Source organism: Jaculus jaculus, chromosome 1 (assembly GCF_020740685.1).
Source record: "Jaculus jaculus isolate mJacJac1 chromosome 1, mJacJac1.mat.Y.cur, whole genome shotgun sequence".
Lineage (NCBI taxonomy): Eukaryota > Metazoa > Chordata > Mammalia > Rodentia > Dipodidae > Jaculus > Jaculus jaculus.
In genome coordinates, this window is record NC_059102.1 from 161,692,452 (window position 1) to 161,700,008 (window position 7,557).

General features: G+C 50.0%; 1 long non-coding RNA gene across 1 annotated transcript; it reads right to left on the bottom strand.

Moving 5' to 3' along the window:
- Positions 1–74: 74 nt before the first annotated feature.
- Positions 75–1,774, bottom strand: LOC123459311. Its single transcript, XR_006636207.1, has 2 exons — positions 1,639–1,774; positions 75–475 (listed from the first exon to the last, which is right to left on the bottom strand). It is a non-coding gene; the product is annotated as an uncharacterized LOC123459311 (long non-coding RNA).
- Positions 1,775–7,557: the final 5,783 nt, after the last annotated feature.

Genomic DNA, 7,557 nt, shown 5'->3' on the forward strand with positions numbered 1-7,557 from the left:
GAATTCTTGGAAACAGAAGCCCCAGAGAGGGCAGAGACTTGGCCACTGTCACACAGCAAGCCTAGGAGACTGAGGTTTGGCAAGGGGAGAATTCCCTTTTTATTGAAACAACAAAAATGTAGAGCTGAATCTGGGAGAGGGTCCTGAGCTAAGGGTCTCTGCTGAGCTGGAACCAAACTGAAGTTCAAGAATCAAAGGTGGATTCTGGGGCTAGTGAGTCAGGAGAGAGAAAAGAGACATCCAGTAGGTTTCACTGAACTTTCTTCTGACCATTCCTTTTCCTCACAGAAGTCTAGGCTGGGACTCAGGGTCACCCAAGGATGTCCCCACCCCCAGAGTAGTAGGTGCTCCTTCCCCTTGCTCTGGGGAGGAGGTGGGATTCCAGGAGGCTGGGTTGGAGAGCCCTCAGCTCGAGTTCCCTGGACAGATTTAGAAACGAGGTCTTCCCTTTAGGGGCCACACTTTGCTCTTCTCCCTGTGGGATGGAAGAGAATTTAGGAGACTCCAGATTGGGTTGAGGTATCCCAGGAACTGGAGGAGGGGCTGGTCAAAGATCATGGCATGTGGGATGACCTCCCCCATCCTTGGTTCCACGTCCTGGGGGGGAGGGGGCGGGACCTGTGCGAGGGAGGCGCCGGTTCCCACCACCTCTGTAATTTTTCAGCTTCAGCCTCTCAAGGCCTTTAATTAGGACAGGGCAAAGCCGAAACCACCATCTAGGCAGGTAAGGAGGGGTGGACCGGCGCCTCTTTCCTACCAGAAGCCCAGTGACACCCTCTAGCCTAGGGGTTGGGTCTCAGGGGACCCTGAGAGGAGGGGCTGGCACTGGAGATGAAGGGGGGGGGTGTTGCACAGGGGGCGGAGGGAACGTTTCGCACTGCCCCTGGTCGCCACTCTCACGTTCCCCTAACTCAAACCAGACGCCCCCGCCAGATCGTGCCCAGCTTTTAACCTCGGAGACGCCGCCAAGGGGGGTTGATGGATGGGCGTGGGGGTCGCGGCCTTTCCCAGAAAGCCTGGGACTGAGTAGAAGGTGTGGGCCAGAGCATGTGGGATGACACAGTGGGCGGGTTGGACTAAAGCGCCCTCCTCTTGACCCCTAGCAGGGGATCCACAGCATCTCGAGGGCAAGCAAGAGTTAAATGCATTACAGTCGGAGGGGGGGATGGGAGTGGGGAAGGGGGCCTAGAGCCGGCTCTTTGTCATCCTGTAATGAGCACCAGATGCGTAGCTGCGTGCGGGCCTAAACAGTCGGCCTCCCATGGCAGAACCCCCGCCTGCTCCCAGCACAGGCTCCACCCAGTCCCAGAGCTGGATTTCAGGCTCCGCCTACTTGACACAAGGCCCCGCCCCACCCAGGGGCAGCCCAGAAATCAGACGCTATCGGGCCGGCCCCTCGGAGCCACGAGCCACGCCCCCGGGGGGGGGAAACTCTCCAGAGGCCCCGCCCACCAAAGCCACAGCCTCGCCCCCTGCCAGCTCAGAGATTCCTGCAGACCCCCCCCACCCCCCGCCCCGTCCCTCTTCCCTATCAGCAACTCCAGGGTTCCGCCCCCTCCCCCGGCCGCCGCGCGGACTGGCAGAGCGATGTCTCTTGGCGTCCTCCTGGAGGGTCTGAACTCCGCCCAGAGTTCATACCTTCTCACGCAGCTGTGCGCTTCCGCCCCTTCCCAGATTCCGATTCTGCACGGAATCTGAAGCGCTATTAACTCTATCCGGGAGAGGGGCAAACTCTGCCCTCCCGGGAGCACGTGGGCTTGCCCTCGGGCTGCCCATCTGGCTCCGCCTCCAGCTGCAATCCCCGCCCCCTCGCCGAGCCCCGCCCCACCTTGCTGACACGCGACACACAGCTGCTCCCCGCAGCCAGCCCGGTCCCTACACGCTTTAAATATTTCATATTATTTTTATTTATTTGAGAGGGAAGGAAAGAGGGAGAGAAAGAGAGAATGGGCTGCAGCAGATGAACTCCAGACACTTGTACCACCTTGTACATCTGGTTTACGTGGATTCTGGGGAATCGAACCTGGGTCATTTAGCTTTGCAGGCAAGTGATTTAGCCGCTTAGCCATCTCTCCAGCCCTAAATATTTTATTTTTATTTATTTATGAGAGAGAAGGAGAGGGAGGGAGAGAATGGGCATGCCAGGGCCTTCAGTCCCTGTACGCGAACTCCAGACGCATGGGGAATCGAACCCTGGGTTCCTTGATTTCGCAGGCAAGTGCCCCTCATCCAGCCCCCTGACGCACTTTAAATCTGCTCTCCCAGACCCCAAAGAAGCCCTCTCTCCAGACTCCCCGTAAGCACCGCCCACCCAGGGAAAGCAACACAACTTTGTCTTCACGCTCCGCCTCCTTCCGTGCGGGACCCCGCCCGCACGTGGGCTCCGCTTTCCTGACCGCAAACCCCCCTCCAGGCCGTAGTCACCCACTTGCGTTCGCGATGTGCAGACTCGCTAGTCCCCCAGACCTCTCATGCGGGCTTGACCAGATTGCTCTTGAACCTGGTCCTCTATCCCTCGAACGACGGGGTTCCTTTTTCTCACAACGGGCAGATAGCGTCAACCAGTGGTCCTTTCGCGCCACCTGGCGTTGGTACCTCGGACTTACAGCCACCCGGAGGCTGTTTTGCCCTCCAAAGCTTACTAACTCTGTTAAATGTTTGTGTCACTTAAATATTTGCTCCCAGACAGGACAAGGCGGCCTTCCTCATATTTGGAAGTCTTTCCTCAAGGGGAAGGCTTCACACTAACCATTAAGCTATCCCGTGAACTAAGGTGGCCCTGAAAGTCTGTAATATGGTGGTGGGATTTTGGCTGTTTCCTCCCTTACCCTCTCCAGTCCCATTCTGTAGGATAAACGCATGGGTTCTCATATGGGGGCCCAGAATTCCTAGAACCGGGTTCACCTCTCCCCAACAAGCGCTTTGAAGTAGATAGACACTCTTCCTGGGGTTCAGTCTGGCTCAGAAGCCCTGCATGGTAGCTGAAAGTTATAGTTTATAGGAAAGGATCAGGCAGTGTCTCAGAACAGACTCTAAACCTCAAAAAGCAACACCTCAAAGTGCTTCCACCCCACCCACTCCCTCACTAAAGAGGGCATTAGAGAGTGGGAGCTGGCAGTTAAGAGTGCCATTAAATGCTGTTGAGCCGGGCTTGGTGGTATACGCCTTTAATCCCAGCATTCGGGAGGCAGAGGTAGCAGGATTGCTGTGAGTTCGAGGCCACCCTGAGACCACATAGTGAATTTCAGGTCAGCTTGAGCTAGAGCAAAACCCTACCTTAAAACAAAAAAGAAAAGAAAAACAACAACAAAAAATGTTGAACAAGCCGGGCGTGGTGGCACACGCTTTTAATCCCAGCACTCGGGAGGCAGAGGTAGGAGGATTGCCGTGAGTTCGAGGCCACCCTGAGACTCCATAGTGAATCCAGGTCAGCCTGGGCTAGAGTGAGACCCTACCTCAAAAAAACAAAAAAAAAAAAAAAAAGTTGAACATTATTGGGACCGACACGGAGTCGTAGTGGAGAAGGGGGAATAGAAAGTTCCTGGTGGACGTCCTTCCCAAGCTGTGTTAGACACTAGTGGCATCGAAGTGCAAGCATTACCTATAACAAACCTCATGGGACAGCTTCAGGCTTAGAAAGGGAGATTCTTCCCGGGCAAGGCTCCAGTTTCAATGACCTGGCTGTTGAGAATGGGAGTATCCATGGAAGTGACAGGGAATTTCCTGCTCAGTCCCATTCCAAGAGGTTTACATGCTTGACTTATTTAATATCCATAATGACTGGCATGATGTAGGTGCCATTCCTTTAAAAAATATTTACTTCCACAAAGAGAGAGAACGGGTGCACCAGGGCCTCTAGCCACTGCAAAGGAACTCCAGATGCATGTGCCACTTTGTGCATTTGGCTTCACGTGGGTACTGGGGAATTGAACCCTGGTCACTAGGCATTGTGGGCGATTGCCTTAACCACTGAGCCATCTATCCAGCCCAGGTGCCATTTTTTTTTTGTTTGTTTGTTTTTTGTTTTTCAAGGTAGGGTCTCACTCTATCCCAGACTGACCTGGAATTCACAATGTAGTCTCAGGGTGGCCTTGAACTCACAACAATCCTTCTACCCCTGCCTCCCAAGTGCTGGGATTAAAGGTGTGCCCCACCACGCCTGGCTCCAGGTGCCATTCCTATTACCACTTAACAAACGTAGACAGCACTGTCTGAGTTAGGCCCTCTACCCTACTGACCCCAATAGAAGTGGAGGTTTGGGGCTGGAGAGATGGCTTAGCAGTTAAGCGCTTGCCTGTGAAGCCTAAGGACATCAGTTCAAGGCTTGTATTTCTCAGGACCCATGTTAGCCAGATGCACAAGGTGGCGCATGCATCTGGAGTTCTTTTGCAGTGGCTGGAGGCCCTGGCATGCCCATTCTGTCTCTATCTATCTGCTTCTTTCCCTGTCTGTCTGTCACTCTCAAATAAACAAAAATAAACAAAACAAAAGAGAAAGAAGTGGAGGTTTGAACACAGGCAGATCCTATGATCTTTAACCCCGTAGCTGAGTCAGGCCATATCTGATAGCCATGTCTCTAATCAGAAAAATGTCCACTTCCTGGGAGCTAGATTTTTAGGAGCGAGGCTGGATGTTGGAAACTCTCAGAGAGGATGATGGCACCAGGATTGGCTTCTTCCTCTATGAAGAGTTAGTTGCTTGTGGCTTCCGGTGGGCTGACACAAGTAAACAAAGTATTATATGAGAACGTGGGGTTTGGAAAAGGTGCCCAGAACAAGGTATACATCTTTAGGACCCCCTGCAACCCATTCTCTGGTGTGGTTTCAGCAAGATCAAAGATTTATTTCATCAGAAAACCAACTAGCACAGTGGTAGGAGCCAGTTCTCTGCATTTTTCAGCTTGGGTAGATTCCAGCTCTGCTACTTAATGGGTGGGGAATGGAGATATTAGGCAAGTTTCCCACTGGATCTGAACTTGCCTGCTCATCTGAACAAATGAGCATAATATCATAGCTAATATACCCACAAATCTGTCACTCATCTACCTGGTTACTCACCTATTGAACCCAGGACATGCATCAGACTCCACTGAGAATCAGGACATAAAAGTGGCCAGAGGGCTGGTGAGATGCTTAGCAGTTAAGGCACTTGCCTGCAAAGCCAAAGAACCCACATTCAATTCCCCAGGACCCATGTAAATCAGATACACAAGGTGGCACATGCATCTGGAATTTGTTTGCAGAAAGTGGAGGCCCTGGTGTGCCAATTCTCTTTCTGTCTATCTGACTCTCTCTTTCTCTATCAAATAAATTAAATTAAAGCTTTTTAAAAAAGTGTCCAGAGATGAGAAGGAAAACACCTGGAGCTCTAACCATATATAAGACAGTGACCTGAATTGAGGATGAGTAGAGTTGGGATGGGAGAAGAAAGCAGAACTGAGAGGCAATAGGCAGGTAGATTTGAGCGGGGCCAGTGACAAGAAAGAAAGAGGCTAATGAGGACCGCTGGATTTTGACTTGTTTCCAGGGGTGGTGCCATTCACAGAGGCGGAGAACATAGGATAATCCACCCTGGAGAGTGCTGCACTTTGTTCCTGCCACATCTCATGCTGAATTTTTAAATGCTTATTTTTATTTTTTTTAAAATATATTTTTTAAATTTTTTTATTTATTTATTTGAGAGCGACAGACACAGAAAGACAGATAGAGGGAGAGAGAGAGAGAATGGGCGCGCCAGGGCTTCCAGCCTCTGCAAACGAACTCCAGACGCGTGCGCCCCCTTGTGCATCTGGCTCACGTGGGACCTGGGGAACCGAGCCTCGAACCAGGGTCCTTAGGCTTCACAGGCGAGCGCTTAACCGCTAAGCCATCTCTCCAGGCCCTAAATGCTTATTTTTAAATTATATTATTTTATTTATTTACATGAAAGCCATGCCAGAGCCTCTTGCCACTATGGAATGCCAGATGTTTGCCCAACTTTTGTGGGTGTCTGGAAATGGAACCTAGACTAGCAAGCTTTGCAAGCAAGTACTTTAATTGACAAGTCATCTCCCCAGCCCCCTTTTTGAATGTAAAAAATAATTTTGTGTATGTGTGGTATGCATGTGTATGACATGTTCATCTATGTGTGTGGATATGCATCTGGAAGTTGACATTGGTAGTCTTCCTCAGTTGCACTCCATTTTATTTCATGTTATTTCATTCTTCTTTTCTTTTTTTCTTTCTTTTTCTTTCTTTCTTTCTTTCTTTTTTTTTTTTTTTAGGTAGGGTCTTGCTGTAGCCCAAGCTGACCTGGAATTCACTATGTAGTCTCAGGGTGGCCTTGCACTTACTGTGGTCCTCCTACCTCTGCCTCCCAAGTGTTGGGATTAAAGGCATGCGCCACCACACCTGGCTCCGTTATTTTTTTTCGAGTTAGTTCTCTCACTAACCCAGAGCTCACTGATTTGTCTAGACAAGCTAGGCAGCTAGCCTCAGAGATCCTGTCTTCACCTCCTCAGCACTGGGATTATAGACTTTTTTTGAGGGGGGGTGGGGTTCAAGGTAGGGTCTTGCTCTAGCCCATGCTGACCTGGAATTGACTATATAGTCTTTTTTTTTTTTTTTTTTTTTTTTTTTTTTTCGAGGTAGGGTCTCACTCTAGCCCAGGCTGACCTGGAATTCACTATGGAGTCTCAGGGTGGCCTTGAACTCACAGCGATCCTCCTACCTCTGCCTCCCAAGTGCTGGGATTAAAGGCGTGCGCCACCACGCCCGGCTCGACTATATAGTCTTAAGGTGGCTTTAAACTATTCTCAGTTATCATCCTACCTCTGCCTCCCAAGTGCTGGGATTAAAAGCATGTGCCACTACACATGGTTCCTTTTCTTTTAAAAAAAAATTTTTTTTATTTGTTTATTTACACGTGTGTGGGGGGGGCATACCAGGGTTTCTTGCTGCTGCAATTGAGTGCTAGATGCATGTGCTCCTTTTTGCATCTGGTTTTACATGGGTCCTGGGGAACTGAATCTAGTCCAGCAGGCTTTGTGTGCAAGCACCTTTAACCTCTGAGAAATCTCCCCAGCCGAAACTTTCCTTTTTCTTCTTCTTTCTTTCTTTCTTTCTTCCTTCCTTCCTTCCTTCCTTCCTTCCTTCCTTCCTTCCTTTCTTTCTTTCTTTCTTTCTTTCTTTCTTTCTTTCTTTTTTTGGTGTTTTTGAGACAGCATCTCACTCTATCTAGTCCAGGCTAACCTTTAACTTACTCTGTAGCTCCAGATTGGCCTCGAACTCAGGGCAATCCTTTTACCTCAGCTTCCAGAGTGCTTGGCTCCTCCTTTATGTTTCTATAAGTGAATACCACAGCCTGGCTAGTTTACAGTTCAGCCAGAAAGTCTAAGGTTAAGTATCTGGTGAGGGCCTTCTTACTGTATCATAACACAGCACAGGGCATCCCAAGACAGAATGAGCTGCTAGCTCTAATTTCTCTTAATTTTCCCCTTTCTATAAAACCACTAATCCCATCATAGGGGTCCCGCCTCAAAATACCATCAATATATGAATTTGCCAACAGCCAGCTGTG